Source organism: Triturus cristatus, chromosome 4_2, assembly GCF_964204655.1.
Source record: "Triturus cristatus chromosome 4_2, aTriCri1.1, whole genome shotgun sequence".
Lineage (NCBI taxonomy): Eukaryota > Metazoa > Chordata > Amphibia > Caudata > Salamandridae > Triturus > Triturus cristatus.
The window spans coordinates 400,468,664-400,494,676 of record NC_140586.1 but is presented as its reverse complement, the minus strand read 5'-3'; the positions used below and the strand labels follow the sequence as shown (position 1 = coordinate 400,494,676).

The 26,013-nt window shown below is 38.9% G+C and overlaps 1 protein-coding gene across 2 annotated transcripts in view; it reads left to right on the top strand.

Annotated features, from left to right (window-relative positions):
* Positions 1-26,013, top strand: part of DPYD (dihydropyrimidine dehydrogenase) — a 3,539,101-nt gene that overhangs the window by 2,731,333 nt on the left and 781,755 nt on the right. The window lies entirely within an intron of this gene.

Sequence of the window (26,013 nt, the reverse complement as noted above, 5' to 3'; positions counted from 1 at the left end):
AAGGAGCACAAAAGTGATGTCATCTACCTGGTGGATATACAAACTCCTAGGAACCCTTTGAGGGTCCTACACATGAACTGCCTCATTCCACATTTTGAGAGATTTGAATTGACCATGTTCTTGGTCACAGATGATGGGGTGGAAGAGGCGAGTGAAACTCTACCCGACCTCCTTTCTTCCAAAGAGCAGGATGGGTCATTAGAGGGTGTGATCTTCTCTCCGACTCTGCCCCTAGAACAACAGAGAGACTGTTGCCAGGTTTTGGGAAAGTTTGCCTCTCTGTTCTCACTCATCCCTGGAGTCGCCCAATGGTGAACCCATGATATTGAAACTGGGGACAGCCTAGCTGTTAAGCACAAGTCTTACAGGTTGTCTGATGGAGTGAGAAACAACATTAAGGAGGAGGTCTCCAAGATGCAGAAGTTAAGGGTGATTGAGCCCTTCAACAGTCCATGGTCCAGCGCAGTGGTTTTGGTACCTAAGGCTTCCCCACCCAGTGTCACACTCCATCTGCAGTTCTGTGTTGACTTCTGTGCACTCAATGCCATCACTAAACTGATGCACACCCCATCTGTCGAGTGGGAGAGCTCATTGACTGGCTTGAAGCTGCCAAATTCCTCAGTACATTTGATCTGACATCTTAGTACCTGCTGGAATGCCTTGACTGAGTGGGCAGAAGAGAGGTCAGCGATCTCAATGCATAAAGGGCACTACCAGTTCCGGGTCATGCCTTTTGGGTTGAAGAATGCCCCAGGAGCATTCCAGAGGTTGGTCAACCAGGTCCTGGCTTGGGTGGAGAACTTCATTGCCGCCCACCTTGACAACATTCCAGTCTTCAGCTCTATTTGGGAGGGCATCATCTTCAGGAGGTGTTGAAGGCCCTGGAGAATGCAGGCCTCACTATCAAGGCCAGCGGGTGCCACATAGGGCAGAGGTCTGTGGAGTACTAGGGACACCAGGTAAGGAGCGACAGGGTGCTGCCCCAACATCCAAAGATTGATTCCATTCTGGTTTGGGCACCCCCCAGACCCAGACTGAGGTGAGATCCTTTTTACGTCTTAGCTGGTACGACAGGAGATTCAACAAGGGGTATGGCACCATTGTTGCCCCATTGACGGAGATGACTTCCAAGAAACAGCCTGTCAGGTGATCTGGACTGAGGCATGTGGTATTCAGACAAAATATTAAAAATAAAAATATCGAGATACAGTAATATCTAGGTGTAAATATCATGATGCACAAATATTGTGTGCAAAGATTTCGTTGACAAGAATTTCAATTTTAAGGTAAGTTATATCGATGAAAAAAATATCTATGTTGTTAATATCATTTACTCAATATATATTTTGTTAATAGCTATATTTTTAATATAATTTACAAAATTAAAAATATACTTTTAAAATATTTTTTATATCTTTTAGCATATGTTTTAATTGTATTGTTATAAATTTTTTGTATAATTATTGTTGAGGGTTGTGGGGTTTATAGGGGTAGAGGGTGGGAGGTAAATAATTATAATTAATTAATAATTATTTTTTATTATTTAATTGATAATTATGTTAATTGTGTGTTTTTTTATAAAGATACTTTTTAGTGGCGGGTTGTGGGATTTTTAGGCTTATAGGTTGGGAAGTAATTTAATTATAATGAATTAATAATACTTTTTTAATATCTTAATTTTTAAATTGATAATTAAATATGTAAATTGTGTAATTTTTATTTTTATTTTTTATTTATATTTTTGGTCTGGGTTGTGGTTTTTGTAGGGGTAAAGGGCGTGAAGGAAATTAATGATAATTAATCATTAATGTTAATTAATAATTATTTAATTTATAATTATCTAAATTGTGCAATTAAGATATTTATTAAGTTATATATTAGGTCAGGTTTGGTTTATAGGGGTAAAAATGGTGGGAAAGTAATTAAATATAATAACTTGTATTATTAGTTAATTATTAACTGTTTAATTTATCATTATGTAAATTATGTAATTAAGATATTCTTTGATTTATGTATTAGGTGTGGGTTGTTGGGTTTGTAGAGATAAAGGGTGGGTAGTTATTTAATTAAAATTATTTTATAAGGTAATTATTATTCATTGTTTAATTGATAATTATGTAAAATATTTAAATATTATAATTTTTAAGATATATTTTAGGTGTGTTTTTAGTTTGTAGAGGTATGGGGCAGAACAGTATTTACGTAATATTAAAAGTAAAAATAGTTATTTATTTATTAAACGTGTTATTTATTATGTTATATGTTAATTGTATTATGCTTTTTAATGTAATGACATATTTGTTGGTTGTGATGATTATGAGAATAAAGTTAATATTATTTGTTTTAATGTAAAATATTTTTTAAACATTGGAATAAATGTCATTTTTTTATTTATATATTTTATATTTAAATATTTATATTTTTGGTTATTTAATATAGTTTTAAAAATATTTTGTTTAAAATGAAGTACTCTCTCTCTCTGCTGTTGGACAGACTGGAGTGGAAATAGTAAATTTTACCCCACCGCAATCCAGTGCTTTCCCTACTGTTGCACAGACTTGAGTGGGCACAGTAGGTTTTGCCCCTCCTGAGTCCAAAACTTTCCCTACTGTTGCCCAAACTGGAGTGGTAATAGTAAATTTTAACCATCGGCAATCCAACACTTACCCTACTGTTACAATGACTGGCGTGGGAATAGTAAATGTTACCCCTCCTGAGTCCCACACTGTCCCTACTGTTTCTCAGACTTGAGTGGAAATAGTAGTAGATTGTACCCCTTCTCAGTCCAAGGCTTTCCCTACTATGGCACAGACTGGAGTGGGAATAGTAATTGTTAGCCCTCCTGAGTCACACCCCTTCCCTACTTTTGCATTGACTGGAGTGGGAATAGTAAATTCTACCCCTCTACAATCCAACAATTTTGATACTGTTCCACCAACTGTAACGGAAAGGTAATTTGTACCCCTCCTAAGACCAACGCTTTCCCTACTGTTGCACAGGCTGGAGTGGGTATAGTAAATTTTACCCCTTGTGAGTCCAGCCCTTTCTCTACTGTTGCACCGACTGGAGTGGGAATAGTAATTTTTACACCTTCTGTGACTAACGCTTTTTCTACTGTTGCACAGACTGGAGTGGGAATAGTACATTTTACCCCTCTGCAAACCAACACTTTCCCTACTGTTGCAGTGACTGGAGTTGGAATAGTAAGTTGTACCCCTCCTGAGTTCCACACATTCTCTACTGTTGCAGTGACTAGAGTGGAAATAGTAAGTTTGACCCCCTCCTTAGTCTAACACTTTCCCCACTATTGCACAGAATGGAGTGGGAATAGTAAATTCTACACTTACTGAGTTCCACACTTTCCCTACTGTTGCACAGATTGCAGTAGGAATAGTATATGTTTTATTCCTACACTTTTATAGTTTTGTTTATATTGTTTACATTTGTATTATTATGATGTTTCTGTGTATTTAACCTGTGCTCCTGGCTCCTGATTTCTCAGAGGAATTTGCGGTGCAGACCGATGCCTCAGAGCATTGCATGGGAGCTATGCTTTCACAGCTAAACAAAGAGGGCCTAGATCAACCTGTAGCCTTTATTAGTAGGAGGATACTTCCCAGGTAACAGAGGTGGATCACAGTAGAAAGGGAAGCTTTTGCTGTGGTCTGGGCACTTAAGACTAGTAAGACCCTACTTGTTTGGAACTCACTTCCGGGTTCAGACAGACCACAGGCTCCTAATACTGTTAATGCAGATGAGGGGTGAGAATCCTAAGCTGTTGAGGTGGAGCATCTTGCTACAGGGAATGGACTTTATGGTGGAACACTGCCCTGGATTAGAACACTCCAATGCTGATGGCGTTCCCAGGTTCTTCTGCCTTACAGATGGGAACTACCAAGAGTTTGGATAGCTCTCCTCACTTTCAGCTGAGATTGACACGTGTTAGACCTGGCATCTTTTGTCATGGTTTCCCCTGTCTTTTTGCGTCTGCCCTTCTGTTTTTGACTGTGTTGAGAATTTCATTTTTCCTGGAGTTAGAACTATGGCACTTTACCACTGCTGTAAAAAAAATAGTAAAAAAACACAATCTCTTATCTGACCTATCGTTATTTTGACAGTGGTAATCACTCACAAAGATGCCATTTCCCCATGAACAAACAATTCATCACATGTGATTATTTCTTTTGGATTTTTTAATTTTTGTCACAATTTATTTTCTTTATTATGCAAAGCAAAATTATCTTTTCTCAATATTTTTGTTTATATAAACATAGAAACATTATTAGACATCAGTTAAACATTTTACAATAAATTAAAAAATCGATTAGAAGAGAACACCTAGACAAGGCCATCAAATCTGCATTCACAACTCTCATACTCATGAAACATACTACACAAAATAAACAATAAAATACACACCAGGTCGGAATCCTATTAGCTACATGTGTCTGGCAAATTGTGATATCAGATTTAGCAAAAGACAAAACAGTATTTTTCTCTCATTATTTCTTCTTTGTTATTTCTTCATATGTTTCTTTGAGTAGGATTCCCAGATGTGTAATCAATGGTCTACGTACGTTTCGGTGATCAACTGTTAGCAGCTTACACAGCAACCCCACTCTCATTTTCCTACTCCCTGCTGACGAGAGGCAACTACCTCGAAACACGTGTCCAGGGATGGCACACGCCACGCATACTTGCACGCACCCTTGAACATAGGTGTATCCGCCGACGCTGACCTTCAGGGACCATTTTCATTGGGGGAACATGACTGGTAGGTGTAGCAGTGTGCGACCAATCTGATGTAACTTTATATTCAGGCTCCCTTGAGCCGGTGGAGTCGACGGACTCATGGTTATGCACCTGCGCGCTAAGAGAGGTACTAGACCTCATTATGTTTTTAGCAGCTTACACAGCAACCCCACTCTCATTTTCCTACTCCCTGCTGACGAGAGGCAACTACCTCGAAACACGTGTCCAGGGATGGCACACGCCACGCATACTTGCACGCACTCTTGAGCATAGGTGTATCCGCCGACGCTGACCTTCAGGGACCATTTTCATTGGGGGAACACGACTGGTAGGTGTAGCAGTGTGCGACCAATCTGATGTAACTTTATATTCAGGCTCCCTTGAGCCGGTGGAGTCGACGGACTCATGGTTACGCACCTGCGCGCTAAGAGAGGTACTAGACCTGATTATGTTTTTAGCAGCTTACACAGCAACCCCACTCTCATTTTCCTACTCCCTGCTGACGAGAGGCAACTACCTCGAAACACGTGTCCAGGGATGGCACACGCCACGCATACTTGCACGCACTCTTGAGCATAGGTGTATCCGCTGACGCTGACCTTCAGGGACCATTTTCATTGGGGGAACACGACTGGTAGGTGTAGCAGTGTGCGACCAATCTGATGTAACTTTATATTCAGGCTCCCTTGAGCCGGTGGAGTCGACGGACTCATGGTTACGCACCTGCGCGCTAAGAGAGGTACTAGACCTGATTATGTTTTTAGCAGCTTACACAGCAACCCTACTCTCATTTTCCTACTCCCTGCTGACGAGAGGCAACTACCTCGAAACACGTGTCCAGGGATGGCACACGCCACGCATACTTGCACGCACTCTTGAGCATAGGTGTATCCGCCGACGCTGACCTTCAGGGACCATTTTCATTGGGGGAACACGACTGGTAGGTGTAGCAGTGTGCGACCAATCTGATGTAAAAATTTGTCAGACACATGTAGCTAATAGGATTCCGACCTGGTGTGTATTTTATTGTTTATTTTGTGTGGTATGTGTGAGAGTATATTTGATGAACCACTAAATGAGTACAGTGTTTAATATGGATTCAACTATTCTAAGAAAGCTAAAATAGTGAATACCATTTCATAACAAATGCCCTACTCCGGACAGTTTTTATCTGTATCAAACCCCCGACAAACACTGAACCTACATTAAAAAATTAAGTTGATATCAATAGAGAACTGAGTACTATAAAAGGTGTTTAATCTATTAAGAGAGTTCATTCTATACCACACTGTAAACAGTGACACTCTCATGAGAAATACACGACAGAGTATTCAAAGAATCTACTGAGAACAGAGTACATTCTAAGCAGCAGTTGTCAAAAAGACACTAATTGATAATAATAACCAAGATCTGAGGGTACTAGAAATCATCCTACCTGCACCCTTCATAGTGTGGTGAAAACTTTTGAGATAATCCTTTGTCTGAAGCAAAACACACACAGGTTCATAGGTTAATACCTGGTGCACATACCCTTCCATGTTAAGTATAAATTATCATGCTAACACAATTCTCTCTAATAACTCCAGGCTACTTACAAAAGTAAGTATCTAATAGTTTAAAGTTTCTCCTGTTTTAAACATTTTCTGCAGAACCAAAACGTTGCGTGGAGCATTATGAATACAAGACAACTGTCACTTGCACACAGAGTTACTCTTGAATGGAAACATTTATAACATGTTCAATACCTCTGCAGAGTCATGGGGCATTAGGAGCACACACAGTTTATAAACACACCCATTAGCTGCAACCAAGCTGTACAAAAATATTTAGAGTAGTAACTCGCCAGTATGTAAACTGTAAAAAAACTTGCACACTTGTTGAAGGATGTAATCAGTGATATCATCAATGATGCAATTTGAGATGTCATCAATGATGTCATAGAACTTGTCTTGAGGGATGCCATTTGTGAGGTCATAAGCAGGACATGGTGGGCGCGCACGTAATAGTTAGAACTGGTAACTATAACTGATGAACATCTCTGATTTTTTTTTTGGGAGTTCATAACGTTAATGTTGTCGCTGAGAAATTCACCTAACTATTAGGCCTGGATGGTAAATTCCCTTTCACTCGCAGAATTTGGGTAATTTTGCATTCCACGGAGAATGCTGAATTGCCGAAAATTCCGCGATCCGCGTCTTCGTGAAATTTTTTACTTGTTTGTGCTTTCAAAATGCGTGTTCACAAGATATTTCCCCCCGAGCACGCAAACAGCATTCGCAAACAGGAAAAAAGCATCGCGAACGGGCGGGACAAGCAAATCCGCATGTTCGTGGAACTCTGTGTGCTGGTGGAAATTTTTTACTGTTTCGCGACGTTTGTGGAGCTTTGCGTACCGCGACTACGCAAATTCCGCCCACCCCTACTAACTATAATGTTACTTTAACCTTTGTTTTTTCGAGAGACAAGTCGCTTTCCCCATCAGCTTTATTAGGTACAGGCAGCATGATTTCTGATAAGTTCAAACATCTGACGACAGCCTGACGCGTTTCAATCTACATCTTTATCAAAGGCTTACATAGTCAGAAGGGTGCATAAAAGTACTTTATTTCCTAGTTTGGCGAATATTGTTTGCCCCACTGGGCTGCATGTGATTCAGCACGTTGCCTAATGGGAAATGGGAGCCCCAATGCCCCCACGGTCCCAGCTGGTTCCCCGCCTCCTACGGGTGCCAACATTGCTTTTCCACATGGGGAGCTGCTAACATGCAGCTCTCCGTGTGGAAAAGCAATCTAGTTTGAATTTTGGAAGAGAGAGCAGGTTTCCTGCTCTCTCTTCCAAAATCCAAACCACAGTTTGCTATGACAGGGCGGGAGCCGCGAGGCTCCCGCCCAGCCATAGCAAACAGCAGTGTCCCGGGGGTGGGCACCCCGGGACACTGCAGGAGCCAGCCCTGGGGGGGTGGCGGACCCCAGGGCCATCACTGGCTCCAGGAGGGGGGCCGCGCATCCCCCCTCCCATCCAAAGCACAGCCCCGGGGGGCTGGTGGTCCCCGGCAATCGGGGGGTCCATAACGGACCCCCAAATTTGCATTTTAGTGCCCAAGGGAGGTGGCGGTCCCCGGGGCATGTGGGGGGGCTCGAGCCCCCCACACAGATTTAATTATTTATTTTAAAAGCCCCAGGGGTGGTGGTCCCCGGGGCAGCAGGGGGCCGTGTGCCGCCGCAAATAATTAATAAAAGCCCTGGGGGATGGCGGTCCCCGGGGCTTGGGAGACTTTGAGGCCTCCCACACATTGTAAAATTAGCCCCGGGTAGCGGTCCCCGGGGCAGTGTGGGCGGATTGGGGCCCCCCACACATTTTGTTCACTGCCCCCGGGACCTGGCCCACCCAGTGGCTTCAATACCACAAAGCGCAGGAGCCCGCACTTCATTTTTTTTTTTCATCCAGATTTGCGCATCCAGCATGAATTCGGTTGATTTTTTTTTTACACAAAAAGCTTTTTTTGGCCTTTTTTTGTCCCTGAGGGTCCTTGTTTTAAATTTTTGTTTTTCTGTTTTCTTGTGACTCAACTCTACCGAGTCGAAGATGGCTGCCAACACTTCCTGGTTTTGGAGTGTTGACAACCATTTATAATGCAGGTCGTGGTTGGGAGGGTCCGCGGATCCACCGCGGCCATAGATATCGAAACATTTATTTTTTTATTTTCTCAGCAACTACTGAAGGGATTTAGACCATTTAAAAAAAAAGCGCTTTCTGAACCAAGCACTATCTTTTTGCCAAATTTGGTGTAATTCCGTTCAACAGTTCGAGCTGTAGCCGTGTCTAAAGTTTCCTATGGGGAATGCATTTCTTGTCCTCTATTTTTTGAATTTCACAGGAACTACTGAACGGATTTACACCATTTAACAAAAAGGTCTCTTTCTGAACCAAGGGCTACCTTTTTGCCAAATTTGGTGTAATTCCGTTCAGCAGTTCGGGCTGTAGTCGTGTCTAAAGTTTCCTATGGGAAACAACCTGGAGAAAACACGTTTTGGGACCCCCATATTTCTCAGCCCCACGCTTACCAAATCACCCCCAAACTTTCAGGATCAGAGCTGACCGGCGCCAAAGTTATTGGGAAAACAAAAAAACGAGTTTCCTATGGAAACTAGGTCCTAACTATAACTACCTACTTGCGACCGCCAGTAGGTAATATATATACATGTGTATGTATGGATATATATCTATATATCTATATATATATATATTCAATGAAAAAACCAAAGGTTTCACACATGTTATAGTTAGCTGGACATTTCACTCGTAAAAAACCAATGAAATTCCCCCGTTATAGTTAGTTCAGCTAACTATAACTCGCGCGCCCGCAATGCACTACTGATGACGTCACATATTACATCACTCATGACATGGTCAGTGACATCACTCATGACATCACTGATGACATCTCAAATGACATCACTGATGACATCATCCAGTGAATGTGTGTTTTTCTGAAAATTAAATATGTTTTATATATGTATATCTCAAGGTCGATGGAAGAATAAATGAGTATATAAGTGTCTAAATTGATGATTTGTTTCTGAAAAATTGATTGTATAACTGACTGATTAAGTGTATCTTTTTGAATACATGGCTTAGTGAGTAATGTTTAAATGTGTAAATACCTGTATCAGTCTCTCACTTTGTATATAAGTGGCTGCATGGGTTGGTGAGTAGCTACATGAGTGTCTATATAGGTTAATAGTTGGTTTTTTGAGTATCAGTATGAGTGTCTGAGTGTCTTCATAGTGCGGTGGGGGGTATTACGTAGTGCATAGATGCATGAATGAGTGACTCACTGTTTGTATGTGTTGAAGACAGCATGTGTGCAGGACTGTATGGGTGGATGAGTGTGTGCATGGGTGTGTTAGTGAGTGAATGACTGTCTCAATAGTGTCTTCATAAGTAACTACATATTTTTTAAACTAGTATGTGTGACTATTGGTGAGTATATGTGAGAGTGAGAGATTGGAAGAGTTCCTGTATGAATAAGTATGTGTTTCTATAAGTGATTGTTTAAAAGACTAAGTATGTGTAAGTTTCTGTAAAAGTAAGTGTGGTGGTGTGTGTATAACTGTATATGCAAGTAAATGGATGTTTGATTCTTTATTAGCATGAGTGACTATGTGTGAGTAACTCTATGGATGAGTGGCATTGTGTTACAGGATGTTTAGGTGTATGAGTACATATGATGTGTGAGTACATGTATGAGTGACTGTATAGGATTGTTGGTGGATGAGTGGATGTGTATGTGGATCTTAGAATTACTGAATAGGTTGTTGTAACTGTTATTGGTATGTCCATTTTTTTGAAAATTTTTGTCTCTATTTTTGAATGTTTGTATCAAAGGTTATATTAGGGTGAGAGGAGGTCTACCACTCTGTCACAAGGATAATGTCATTTGAGATGTCATCATGTCATGAGTGATGTCACTGACCATCTCATGAGTGATGTAATATGTGACGTCATCAGTAGTGCATTGCGGGCGCGCGAGTTATAGTTAGCTGAACTAACTATAACGGGGGAATTTCATTGGTTTTTTACGAGTGAAATGTCCAGCTAACTATAACATGTGTGAAACCTTTGGTTTTTTCATTGAATTTCTAAGGTTTTTTAAATGCTAATTCCTAACTATAACGTGTGTGAAACCCATGGTTTTTTCAGTGAATTTGCAAGGTTTTTTAAATGCTAATTCCTAACTATAACGTGTGTGAAACCCATGGTTTTTTCAGTGAATTTGCAAGGTTTTTTAAATCCTAATTTTTTTTTTTCTTCTTTTTTTTTTACATATTTTTATTTTAATTTTCTATCCTTTTTTAAAGACTATGGTTACATTTTTAAAATTCTACAATATGTTTTTTTTAACATTTTTTATAAAATAAACAGGTAAAATTTATTAGCAATACATTTTTTCCTTTTTTCCTTTTTTTTAAATTTTTTTTTAGTGCGCGTACGGTAAGCTTACGGTAAGCGTACGGTTTACGCAATGTCCGTAATTTATCTACGCTGTTTGCGTATAGTTACGCAATTTGCGTAGCCGCGCGTACTCCGCGTGGGGCGCGTACGTGTGTACGCTACACGCGCACGTTACGCGGAAGTGTCGGGGAGTGACTGTTATGCGCGAGCGCGTGTCTTTTTTACGCGCATGCATACTTTTGCCGTAAGCGTACCGTAAGCGTACGGTAGGTCATGTGATCATGAAACACAACTTTTGATTGGTTGAAACTACTTTCAGTTCTAGAACTCTCCTACACCACACCCATTCCCCTCATTTCTGCTTGTGATCCCTTAGGAGAAGGAGCTGGGTTGTCTTTGTGATACGATGGCAGAACAGCAGAGCTCTTCTGAGAGTGAGGCTAGCAGCACTACCTTGAGGCAGAGAGCGAGGAAACAAAAGACCTCTTACGTATGGGAGTATTTTACTTTTCCAGAAGGCCAGCAAAAGGTAAATGCACCCTTAGTGACTTGCAAGCTGTGTAAGCGTGTACTTTCAAGAGGTAATCTTGACAGGAAGTATTCCTTCGGGAATCACACCATGATGAGACACCTTAAGGATGTACACAGAAGGACACATGCTCGACTTACTGAAGGTAACCCTTCAGTAAATCAACCAAGCACATCCACAGCAGCTCAGCCTGGACCATCATCTGCAGGGCCGAGTCCTTCTTCTGCAGGTCAGGTGAGCCCTTCATCTGTGGGGGGAGCATCTCCTTTTTCTGGTCCTCTGGAAATTAACCCTCGGTTTGCGAGGGTTGAAGTACGGTGTGCCACTTGTCACGATCTAATTACTTATAGGGAGACCAGTGTTTCCCTAGTGAACAGTAAAATAGATCAGCACACTTGTCGTACCGTCTAATATTCCCAATCTTTCTTTCCTCTGTCCCTGCATGAACACAACGGCTCTTTTAAGAGCCAACCTTACCTTTCATCTATTTTTTATATATTTTTTTTAAAACTTTTTTTTTTTACCGTACGCGTACGGTACGCGTAATTTTTTTTTTTTTTTTTTTTAAAACACTAAAAATCAATTATCACATTACAAGGTCCTTGAGAGACTACAATTAAAAACTGAAAATGTGATTGTAGAGAAGTGGAAAAAAGGGACCATGACATTATTGACTTACCATACCCACTCAAAAAAAGATTTATTCATTTAATTTTTTTTTTAACTGCTTTAAAAATGGTTCTAGTTTTCGAAAATTTTCTATCTCAATCTGAAAAAAAAGAAAAAAGTATTAATATTTAATAAAACATTTAATAATACAGTACACATATTTACATATTTTTCAAAAAATATTTTTGCCTTTTTTTTGCTGTTTTCAGAAAATATTGCATTTCACTATAAATTGTGAAAGCAATTGCATTCATCATTTAACAGCAGGCAAAAAAAAAATTAACAATCTCAAAGATTGTTTTTAAAAAAGCCCACAATCTCTTTTTGCATAAACATAACTTTATAGAAATGCATAATATTCTTAAAAAATATCATCTAATATCAATACTTATTTCTTTAAAATACCGTCTGATATTTTTGTTTCAGAAGTATAATCACAATAATATATGTCAAATAACTCCACAATACATCTGGTTCCATTTCCTTTAGGCCAAATAGTAATTTTAAAATTCTTTTTTTGTTTAATTTCCAATGGTAATCCAATAAAAAACAAAAGTTTAAATTGTACAGATGTCACCGATTCTCTGTAACATTTTGGTTTCCGAAAGATTAATTAATAATTAAATAAGTCCACAATAGAATTGTTTACTTTTCCGCATGGCCAAATAGTAATTTTAAAAATCTTTTTTGAAAAAATTTCCAATGGCAATCCAATAACATTCCAAAATTTAAATTGTGCAGATGTTACCGATTTTTTCAAAATTTTTGGTTTTACAAAGTTTCCTTAAAAAATGGAAAAATTCCACATTACAATTGGTTACCTTTCCATTAGGCCAAATGATAATTTGTTAAATCTTTTTATTTGTAAATTCCAAATGGTAATCCAATAAAATGGTGAAATTGTTTTGTCCAGATGTTGCCAAATCTCTCTAAAATTTAGGTTTCAGGAAGATTAGATAGGAATTTTCTAAATCAAAAGGCAAACGTTGCTTAAAAATCAATTGGGAATCATTACACAGTGTCCAGCCTTTTTCACATTTAAGATAAACTGTGTAATGACCAGAAGTTACAGTAGGTCCATCATGGAAAATTATTGCAACTGTTACAAAAGTTTTTCCTGAAATTGATAATTGCTGTCCTGTAAACTTCTTTATTAAAGTATCCAATTTTGAACCATCAGCTCTACATCGTTGCATCATTAAAATTACATACTGTCTGTATTCCTTTAAAATTAATGTTGAAAACATGTCAGATTTACACTCACCGCATTGCATGCTATGATTAGCATCTTTAACTAATTTAGCAAAAGTGACTGTTTTACTCTCTGGCAATGTTAAATAAATAAACCTTTCAGAATCAACATTAGAGCCACATATATTATAACAGTTTTCACCTCTATGTTCCCATTTATAAGAGAGACCAAATACATTTTCAATGGGAACCCCTTCTTCTTCCAGTACCTGAAGAAAATAAATCAAGAATTCCTGTGCGTCTTGCTGTACATTTTGAGAAAACTGTGTTCGTCCTGAACATACATCTAAAACTTTTCTAATTTCAGTAGCACTTTCTATTTGAGTTTTATCATTACTCAGCTTTTCAAAATGGAGACTCAGCACAGAACAGAATCTTTTTCCCTGATTTACTATTATCTGCTCTTGCAAACTTTCCAGATAAAATGCAACATTCAGCACTACATTAGCGTAGCAGTTGACACCAGAGCTATTTTCAAAATAACATCCTACAACCTGTTCTTCATTTTCCTTATTTTTTTTGCTTGCAATTACATCACTCCTCTTTTTTTTCCTCCTCTCTACATCTTCATTACAGATATTCTCATTTCTCCTTTTACGAGAAACTACACGTTTCTCCAACACAGGATACTGACCTAAATGAGGAGCATAGCTTCTTCTTAATCTATTATACTCCTTTACACAATTTGTATCAGCACTAACTTTTGAATCATCAAAGTCTATCATGAATAAACCTGATAATGTTTTCACTCGTGACAAAGCAACATATGCCATACCTTCTTTGAACACAGTTGAACCAATGTTCACAAATGCACAATCTACAGTCAATCCTTGAGACTTGTGAATAGTTACAGCATATGCTAGCGAAAACGGAAACTGCTTCCTACGTACATATAAGTCTTTCACAAGCATGAAACGAACTGAACAACGACAAATGTCTTTAACTTCTTCTATCTGATCAAATTTTATTTTTAAACATTCAATTCCATCTTTTTTCTGATAATTAATAAAACCCACAACTCTTCCCATAGCTCCATTAACTAAACCTTTTTCAACATCCAAATTTCTCCTTAAAAATACTCTACAGTTCATGCAAACATATAGATTTTTTTCTAATCCAGCTGTTTTGGAAATGTTCTTCTCTAGTGAATCCAATTTATTTTTCAGTGTGCCTGTTAATGTGACAGTAATTCTTCCATCCTCAATTTTGTCCACTGCTTCCAATTTCCTGATATCTTCCTTTTCCAATTTCAAAAGCTCCTCATTGAATATTGAGCATTCACCTAGAGTTGGCATTAAGCAGATGACACTTTTGTTTTCTGCAATGTTCTTGTATATCTTCTCTGCAACTATTTCTTCCTTTGGAAATAAATTATGTAGCAGCTGACTCTGTAATGCTTTTTTGCCAGCTTCTGTGAGTAGTCCAATCCTGATATCTTTCAGAATACTTCCATATTCTTCATCGTTTGCTTGCCTCATATTAGTTGTAAGTTCCTTGTACTCAAAGAAGGACCAAATATTTGTATTACCGATGCTTCCCAATGACTTCTTCGTGTCTTCATGTGTCACAGTATTAAACACTGGTTGTCCTTTAACTGGAGTAAGTTGCAAAAGATCTCCAAAAACTATGACGTGTTTTCCTCCAAATAACACGTCATAGTCTGTCTTCAGAATTTGCTGCATTCTTAAATGCACAAAGGCAAGCATTAAGTTTGATACCATGCTCACCTCATCAATAATGAGAACTTGCATCTTCTTCAATACTCTTGAAACTTCCAAGCATGCTTCTCCAGTTAGCTTGTTGTATTGTATTTTGTTCTCATGCTCCACTGGTAACATTAGCAAACGATGTAAAGTGATTCCTTTTATGTTATATGCTGCTAACCCAGTTGGAGCAGTAACCACACAAGACAAAGTAGAATCCGTTTTTTGCTGTAGGTAGCTTCTGATGACTTTTATTAGGAAACTTTTTCCAGTTCCAGCTTGTCCGCTTACATACATCCTGATTGGATGAAATGATGTGCATGAGCACTCTTTTTTTTCATGTAGAAATCCGTGATCAATTTTTTTTCTGATCTCTTCATAAATTTGTTGCTGCTCTTCGTTCAGTTGTCTTTCCAAATTTTGTAAGTCTATAAATTCTCCTTGAGCTTGATTCATAGCCGTTTCCACTTCATTCATGGCTATTGATGCTTCATTTTCAACGATTGGTTGTCCTAGGGGATCTTGACTGAGTGTTCCTGAACTTTGGCTGTCCTGAGAACTGTCTCTAGCTATTTCTGCTGCAATTGTAGTTTCCTGTTCAATTTCTTCATTTAACATTTGCAGATAAGTTGTGAATGTATTGCATTGTATGCTGTCTTTGCAAGCATTAAAAGAATCTTCATAGCTTTGAAATTCTCCCAGTAGTTCATCCTCTGTACGCCATGGTTTAAACAGCTGTAAAAGAGCCAAGTAGTAAAATTCCTTTTTGTCAGTAGTGTCGCAACTCAGCTTCCGGTGATTTATCAAACTTCCTTTTGTTTGCTTCACCAAACATCCTTCCTCACCAATGACTTTATATTTTCCATTGTTGATGTCTTCTGCGGCTTTCCGTGAATAAATGTAGTTCTGCAGCACTTCATAGAGACACATGTTCTCCAGATGATGACTTCTCTTGGGATAATATGTGTCCAACATGTTTGATTTCAAAATATCTGTACTTTCTGGGTCATTCTCGGCCAAATATTCAATTTCTCCAACAGATTTCAGTACCCGATTTCTCATTGCTTCAAGGCCTAAACTTGCCCAAATTATTCTTCTTGATTTCGAGTAGAGACTTGCAGAAGATAACCTATCTGAACATTCGTAGGATCCAATTTCTCGATGCGATAACATCTTCAAACTGAAACTGTACAGCTTCTTACTGACAGTTTTCTCGTGAGAAATCTCTTCCCACATTTCCTTCAATTCTGTTTTTTCTGATTTCGTAATGTAAGACGTTACATATCGAGCAACAGCAATGGAATTGTCAGCTACATACTGTATATCCATGTTAGCGTTCCACATGGATAAAATCACTGGGTTGTAGTCATTTATATTTTTTGATTCTTCTTTTCTTTTAAGGTTGTAGGTATTCTTAGGTGATTTTCTTGTGATAGTATGTCTCACAGATGACATAAAACTGTTAACTCTTCTATTTGAAAGAACAGGTCTAGGAAATCCAAATCAACATTTAGTGTAGTATTTATCTTTGCTCTTGTATTTCCGTCGACAGTATTTTCCACACCGATGACTTTGGAAACGTAAAACTTGCTCCTTTAACTTTTTCTCTTCTGTGCTTTTTGGTATAGCACATGTTGCATATTCTTCAATGTAAGATAACACTGCTTCATCAGTATCTGTTCCAAACTTTGGGGCATCCTTGATCCACAACAGCATATGAATATGAGGAGCACCTCTTGCCTGGTACTCTTTTCTCCAAAAGAAATCCACTACTTCTCCAAGAGGTGGATTTTTTTTATTGCAGATGAAGGACATCATAGCCTCAAATCTATGATTGAAATATCTGCAAACATTAACCGGATCCAATGAGCACAGTTCTCCTGCTGTCTTGTATTCGATGTTTTTAATGTTTGAATTTGCCTCTCGTAGAAAATCCAGTAAGTCATCCCAAGCGTACTCCGCACAGCTTAGGGTAACGAACCATGTTGGTGTTCCTAAATTCCGTAACATGCATTTTAATTCACCATGGCGTCGGTACCAATATTCATTTGTCCCACGCTGACAAGCCATCAGATTGATCAGTTGTGTTTCCAAATGATCATCTCGGTGCTGCACTTTCTCCATAAAATCCTTAGCAGACACATTTTGCAAATGTACTCCACTTTTTAAAATGTGATTTACTGCATAAGACAATGCAGACAAGTCGCTTTCAAATAAAAGATGGAACAAATAAGAAATACTTTGTCGAAATCTGGGATCTTCAGCATATAGTCTTGTAGTCCGATACTCAGAAGCTGGAATCTGTTCCGGACGTTCATCGTATCGTCCTCCTTTTCCTTTAGGAAACAGCTGGGGAAAACATCGAGCTTCCAAGCTCTCCTCCCATACACTCACGGGAGTTCCTTTTGCTTTCTTCATCTGAAATAGATCAATATTGTCTCCCATAACTTCTTTTGAATGAAGAGGATGTATGCTAAAATGTTCATAAATTTCTTCTTCCTTTGACTTGTCCACTTTTTCAATTTGTCCAGTTGGTGTTTCTGTGTCTTCTTGTAAATCTCCTTCTTCTTCTTCTTCTATATAAATTGATTCATACAATTTGTTATTCCTTTTCAAATAAAAATTTGCTCTTTGTACTTTCCGTACATCTACCAGCTCCTGCCAAATCTTCTTATTCTTGGTAGGTACACCATTAACCAGAATAATTAATGGTTCAGTTTCCAAAGTATCCGCATCAATAGTTTCCATATTTTTTTTCAAATCCAAGGGCAAATACACCACTCTACCTTTTAAACCTCTCAGTAAATCTGAAGGAGGTAATTTACCAGTTTTGGGCTCCATACGTACTATGGTCTGGAACGGATGAACACATTGAATGAGTATAGACTCATATGTATTTAATTCAGAAAGTTCAGCAGGAATAGCATCCAATTCTAAATTATTATGTACAGCTCTGGTCGGCATTCTATTTTCCTCTAACTTGTTGTAACAGTATTTACAAATACGCTGAACTTCACCCAATTCAAAACAATTTTCAAGAAATATATATGTGGCAAAATCCTTCCACTTATAATTATCTTCATTTTCACTCTTTCTGTAGAGATCAACATACCTGGTTTGTTTTCTATAATGAGTTCTGCGGCAACAAATACAAGTAATATTTGGTCTTTCATTAGAGATTATTGCAAATTTTGTTATGTGATCATTAAATGTCTTACTTACAAAGGGTTCTACATTCTCTTCCACTTCTTCCTCATTTACTGTGTCCTTCTCTGCACTGTTTTGTTCAGGACCAAAGTAACAAAACTGAATTTCATCAACAACCTTCTCTACATCTGATACCGTTCCACGGAACAGAGCCCTATTCAATTCATCTAACTTTATTGCTGGACTTTTAGCAAAATACAACCGTCTCACAAACTTTCTCATTTCAGTATGATGAACAGCCAGCATCCTAAAATGATGGAAAACACTATTACACACTTTTCTAGATAGACAAGCCAGAGAATGACCCTGCAAACCAGTATTCTCTCTCACTCTGCATGGATCCAAACTTTGAAGCACCTTAATCTTCTGTTTTACACTTTTTTTGCTATATTCTCTTAGAAACTCACGAAATTTATCAATAGATTCCTGACGCACAGTGCAAATACTACTACAATTCCAAGTGTACACTGGGGATTTAGGACGTCTCCCCATAGCCTCATCCGCCATCACTTGTACCTCATCTCTTGGAACCATTATCTCCTTCTCCATTATGCAACCATTTTTCACTTCATAAGCACGACCTCTGGTGTCAACTGCATGCAGCAAACTATTACTTTGAAAATAACTCTCTTCATTAAAAAAAGGTTCACTACTTGAACTATGCATCCATTTTCCTAAAAACACTTTAGAAAAGTTTGTTCTGTTCACTACTCTTTTCCTTTTGCTATGTGATTTCAGTACATTAACCATTTTGTCTAATGTACGCATCCTATTCAAAATTAAAATGAATAGTTTCCTTTTTAATTCTAATGCCTTTGCTGCAATGGCTTCAATTTCTTTTTTTCTCTTATAAAACTTAGCCTTTTGCTTATATTTCTTCACATCCTTTATCAAATTGGACATAACTCTTCTCTGAAACATTTTTCTACGTATCTCTTTAAACGCTGTTTTTCTGTTTAAGTTAATCTTTTTAGTTGCAGAAGGTATATTTGCATTAACTAAATTCTCAATTTTTTCCTGTGCTTTTCGATTGAAATCATTCTTTCCAGTACAGACATTTTGTACATTTTTCCTTTTTTTGAATATGTTTTTTAGAAAAAATTTTGTCTGCTTACCAGAAGATTTTTTCTTTTTCCCAACATGAGCATCTTCAACTAACTTAGGTCCTCCAGTTGTCTTCAAATATAGGTTTTTTTTGTGCTCTTTTTTTACTCTGGATTTTGTAGGCATCTTAAATTTTGTTCACTGCTCTTCAGCAATACCTGAAAAAAACTAAAAAAAAAATCCTTTATTTTATTTAAATATATTACTACATTTGTTTTCACATTAGTCACAAAACGAAATTTCTTTGCCAATTTGAAAGCACACTTACTGCTCTTTTTTTTGGCAAGTGATAATCACTTTTACAGACTGACACATTATGAATCCACTTTTCAGATTTTTTAAAAAGCACATGTCCAAACTGCTTTTTCAGACCATCACCATTTGTAACCTGGGTGACTGCCTACACTCCAGCAAGGGCAACCAGCCTTAGTGATGCTGAATGTATTTGCATTACTGACTGAAACCTCAAACCCCACTCGCTTGTGAATACTGTGCATGATTCCACATGGTAAGCAGCTGGGTGTGTGCTAAGAGTCTGCTTCTGCACCAAAAAATGGCTCCCCCTTTCCTTCTAATGCAACTGTGAAATCACCAGAGCAATACGCAATAAATCTCTGCCTGTAATTCCTATTTGCACACAGAGTCATGTTTTCACATTAGTCACAAAACGAAATTTCTTTGCCAATTTGAAAGCACACTTACTGCTCTTTTTTTTGGCAAGTGATAATCACTTTTACAGACTGACACATTATGAATCCACTTTTCAGATTTTTTAAAAAGCACATGTCCAAACTGCTTTTTCAGACCAGCACCATTTGTAACCTGGGTGACTGCCTACACTCCAGCAAGGGCAAACAGCCTTAGTGATGCTGAATGTATTTGCATTACTGACTGAAACCTCAAACCCCACTCGCTTGTGAATACTGTCCATGATTCCACATGGTAAGCAGCTGGGTGTGTGCTAAGAGTCTGCTTCTGCACCAAAAAATGGCTCCCCCTTTCCATCTAATGCAACTGTGAAATCACCAGAGCAATACGCAATAAATCTCTGTCTGTAATTCCTATTTGCACACAGAGTCATGTTTTCACATTAGGCCCTTAAACGAAATTTCTTTGCCAATTTGAAAGCACACTTACTGCTCTTTTTTTTGGCAAGTGATAAACACTTTTACAGACTGACACATTATGAATCCACTTTTCAGATTTTTTAAAAAGCACATGTCCAAACTGCTTTTTCAGACCAGCACCATTTGTAACCTGGGTGACTGCCTACACTCCAGCAAGGGCAAACAGCCTTAGTGATGCTGAATGTGTTTGCATTACTGACTGAAACCTCAAACCCCACTCGCTTGTGAATACTGTGCATGATTCCACATGGTAAGCAGCTGGCTGTGTGTTAAGAGTCTGCTTCTGCACCAAAAAATGGCTCCCCCTTTCCATCTAATGCAACTGTGAAATCACCAGAGCAATACGCAATAAATCTCTGCCTGTAATTCCTATTTGCACACAGAGTCATGTTTTCACATTAGTCACAAAACAAAATTTCTTTGCCAATTTGAAAGCACACTTACTGCTCTTTTTTTTGGCAAGTGATAAACACTTTTACAGACTGACACATTATGAATCCACTTTTCAGATTTTTTAAAAAGCACATGTCCAAACTGCTTTTTCAGACCAGCACCATTTGTAACCTGGGTGACTGCCTACACTCCAGCAAGGGCAACCAGCCTTATTGATGCTGAATGTATTTGCATTACTGACTGAAACCTCAAACCCCACTCGCTTGTGAATACTGTGCATGATTCCACATAGTAAGCAGCTGGGTGTGTGCTAAGAGTCTGCTTCTGCACCAAAAAATGGCTCCCCCTTTCCATCTAATGCAACTGTGAAATCACCAGAGCAATACGCAATAAATCTCTGCCTATAATTCCTCTTTGCACACAGAGTCATGTTTTCACATTAGTCACAAAACGAAATTTCTTTGCCAATTTGAAAGCACACTTACTGCTCTTTTTTTTGGCAAGTGATAAACACTTTTATAGACTGACACATTATGAATCCACTTTTCAGATTTTTTAAAAAGCACATGTCCAAACTGCTTTTTCAGACCAGCACCATTTGTAACCTGGGTGACTGCCTACACTCCAGCAAGGGCCACCAGCCTTAGTGATGCTGAATGTGTTTGCATTACTGACTGAAACCTCAAACCCCACTCGCTTGTGAATACTGTGCATGATTCCACATGGTAAGTAGCTGGCTGTGTGCTAAGAGTCTGCTTCTGCACCAAAAAATGGCTCCCCCTTTCCATCTAATGCAACTGTGAAATCACCAAAGCAATACGCAATAAATCTCTGCCTGTAATTCCTATTTGCACACAGAGTCATGTTTTCACATTAGTCACAAAACGAAATTTCTTTGCCAATTTGAAAGCACACTTAGTGCTCTTTTTTTTGGCAAGTGATAAACACTTTTACAGACTGACACATTATGAATCCACTTTTCAGATTTTTTAAAAAGCACATGTCCAAACTGCTTTTTCAGACCAGCAACATTTGTAACCTGGGTGACTGCCTACACTCCAGCAAGGGCAACCAGCCTTAGTGATGCTGAATGTGTTTGCATTACTGACTGAAACCTCAAACCCCACTCGCTTGTGAATACTGTGCATGATTCCACATGGTAAGTAGCTGGCTGTGTGCTAAGAGTCTGCTTCTGCACCAAAAAATGGCTCCCCCTTTCCATCTAATGCAGCTGTGAAATCACCAGAGCAATACGCAATAAATCTCTGCCTGTAATTCCTATTTGCACACAGAGTCATGTTTTCACATTAGTCACAAAACGAAATTTCTTTGCCAATTTGAAAGCACACTTACTGCTCTTTTTTTTGGCAAGTGATAAACACTTTTACAGACTGACACATTATGAATCCACTTTTCAGATTTTTTAAAAAGCACATGTCCAAACTGCTTTTTCAGACCAGCACCATTTGTAACCTGGGTGACTGCCTACACTCCAGCAAGGGCAACCAGCCTTAGTGATGCTGAATGTATTTGCATTACTGACTGAAACCTCAAACCCCACTCGCTTGTGAATACTGTGCATGATTCCACATAGTAAGCAGCTGGGTGTGTGCTAAGAGTCTGCTTCTGCACCAAAAAATGGCTCCCCCTTTCCATCTAATGCAACTGTGAAATCACCAGAGCAATACGCAATAAATCTCTGCCTATAATTCCTCTTTGCACACAGAGTCATGTTTTCACATTAGGCCCTTAAACTAAATTTCTTTGCCAATTTGAAAGCACACTTACTGCTCTTTTTTTTGGCAAGTGATAAACACTTTTACAGACTGACACATTATGAATCCAGTTTTCAGATTTTTTAAAAAGCACATGTCCAAACTGCTTTTTCAGACCAGCACCATTTGTAACCTGGGTGACTGCCTACACTCCAGCAAGGGCAAACAGCCTTAGTGATGCTGAATTTATTTGCATTACTGAGTCCAACCTCAAACCCTTAAACTATTCTTTTATTATACCAGTACACCTTAATTTATTGTGAAAACATAGTCCATATTATTTTACTTGTTCCTCACATTTAAATTTCTCCCAAAACAGAAAATAATAAACACAACTTCAACAAAAAGAATTGCATTTCTATTATTCATTTCTTAATTTACCATATACATCCCCTCTCAAACTCTAAACTCACCTTTAAAATTAGTTAGTTGTGAAAGAAATGTGGCACTCAAACAGCAGATTATCAGAGCCAGGATCTCTGTTCTTTACACCTCTCTCCTCTCAGCAGAACCAGATAATGGCAAACTTTCCCTCTCTTTTTCCACACATATACATGTTAGTTTCAAATCTCAGTGCTTGCCCCTTTTTTTCAAATGTAATCACACATTTCTATTGGTTGAAAACCAACCCTTTTCCAAAAGTACCCTTCCCCCAACTTGACTTCTGCCTAGTACCCTTCCCCCAACTTGACTTCTGCCTGCTACCATAGCAACAGCTCATGGAACACTGCTGTGTGGAGTCAGGTCAGAAGTTCGCCAAACAATGTTTCAATTCCACAGAGCAAGAGTGCTTGACTTTTCAAACCTAACAGCAAATCCATAGTACTGTTCTTTGGTAACACATTTTTCTGTACCAATACAAAACAGGCATCTATTAATTTACACATACAGCCTAGTTTTTATTCTAGAATGGTATGAAACAGCCAATCAGTTCTTTTTTTAATGAAAAAAATATGTATGCCTCCATTTCCAAACTGTCTTTCTTTTCATATTGCCATTCTACTGAATTACACCTCCTGAGTGCATCCAGTTCTCCTTTGAAGATGTTCACAGTGTGGATTGTTGGGCACAGCTATGTCTTCTGGAGTGAAAAGTATGCAGAGAAAACAGGTATGGTGAGAGACCTTGCTTTGCCAAATGTAGACATTAAATGGATTGGTCAGAGAGGGTTAAAGTGGCACCAATTGATGCCATTGGTGAAATCCTTCATGCAAAACCAACACCCTGACCTCATAATAGTGCACTGTGGTGGCAATGACCTAGGCACTTTGACTGGGGTAGGTCTGGAAATGCTTATGAAGGACACCTTTGCACAACTGTTTTCACTTTTCCCTAAAACTGCCTTTGTGTTTTCTAACATATGCCAAAGGCAAAAATGGAACTGGTCCAATCATTTCTGTCTGCAGATTGACAAAGCAAGAAAGCACGTCAACAAATCTGTTTCTGCTTTCCTCCGTGACAATGGTATGGGTTCCATTTACCACAACAACTTGCGTTATGACATGCAAGACATTTATAGAGGAGATGGTGTGCACTTCAATGATGAAGGGAACAGAGTCTTCCTCTTGAACCTTAGACTCTGCATCGGTACTTACTTGTAGGTACCACTAAAAAATCACTTCATAAACACAACGGCTCTTTTTAGAGCCCCCTAATATCTAAACACTTAAATCTGATTTTCATTTCTTTTTTTCTTTTTTTTTTTACCGTACGCGTACCCCGCGATTTTTTTTAAAATCAATAAATGTTTTCTTTGTACTTTTCTGTCCTTCTTTGACCCCCTTACAAATGTTAGGGGGTCTGTAACTCTCCTCCTTGCCCCCTTTTCTTGTTATCACTCTTTTTTTTCTGAGTGAAACACACGAAATGGCGGCCGCCGCTTCCTGGTTTCGACCGATTCGAATGTTTACTAAGATCTAAGAGCCAATCAGAATCGCGCTCGCGCACGCCACCGTACGCGTACGGTAAGCGTACCGTAAGCGCACCGTAAGCTGGCTCAGATATATATATTGATTTAAAGACTATTTTCTCAGAATCTACTGAACAGATTTACACCAAACCTACAAAAGGCACTTCCTTGACCTGAGGACTACCTCTCTGCCAAATTTCTAGTAATTCTGTTCAGCCGTTCGGGTTGTAGCCCTGTCTAAAGGTCCTATGGAAAAATGCATGGGAAAAACGCGTTTTGGGACCCCCCTTTTATCTCAGCCCCCGCTTGACGAATCCCCCCGAGACTTTCAGGGAAGGAGTGGAGCGTAGCGCCCCACCTATTTTGAAAAATTCGCGAGGATTCGTCGACCGGCGCCAAAGTTATTCAAAATAGAATGTTGCGGATTTCCTATAGAAACGTGGTCCTAACTATAACTACCTACTGGCGACCGCCAGTAGGTAATATATGTATATATATATATATATATATATATATATATATATATATATATATATATATATATATATATATATATATATATATATATATATATATATATACATATATATTATCTACTGGCGGTCGCCAGTAGATAGTTATAGTTAGGACCCTCTTACCATAGGAAATCCGCAACATTCTATTTTGAATAACTTTGGCGCCGGTCGACGAATCCTCGCGAAATTTTCAAAATAAGTGGGGCGTTGAGCTCCGCTCCTACCCTGAAAGTCTCGGGGGGATTCGTCAAGCGGGGGCTGAGATAAAAGGGGGGTCCCAAAACGCGTTTTTCCCATGCATTTTTCCATAGGACCTTTAGACAGAGCTACAGCCCGAACGGCTGAACAGAATTAAATGAAATTTGGCAGAGAGGTAGTCCTCAGGTCAAGGAAGTGGTGTAAATCTGTTCACTAGATTCTGAGAAAATAGCCTTTAAATCAATATATATATCTGAGCCAGATTACGGTGCGCTTACGGTGCGCTTACCGTACGCGTACGGTGACGTGCGCGAGCGCGATTCTGTTTGGCTCATAGATCTTAGTAAACATTCGAATCGGTCGAAACCAGGAAGCGGCGGCCGCCATTTTCTCTCTCGCACTCTGAGTGGGGCAGCATAAATGAAGCCAAAAAATGTCTAAAGGGGCAGTATATTGAGATCATAACCACCCAGCAGTGATTTACGGGTCCCCAAACAACCCCCAAGGGCAAAAAAAGAAAAAAAAAATTTTTTCGAAAAATCGCCGATTACGCTTACCGTAGGCGTACGGTAAAAATTTTAAACAAAAAAAAATTATCCACACTCTCCCCACCCCGTGTGCAAATGGTGCCCGAAGGGCACCATTTGTGCATGTAATATCACTAATATGAAAATAATAAAGAATACATTTCACAACGATGCGCATAATATGTCCCCCATGTGCGCACGGTGCGCGAAGCGCATCGTGCGTACATGGCCCATCCCGCATAACGTGGGCACGCGGTGCGCGCAGCGCACCACCTGACCACCGTGCGTGCACGGCACTAACTGCGTAAAGTGGGCGCGCGGTGCGCGAAGCGCACCGTGCGCGCACGGAACGAACTGCGTTAAAAACCGTACAAATTCACTGAAAAAACCATAGGTTTC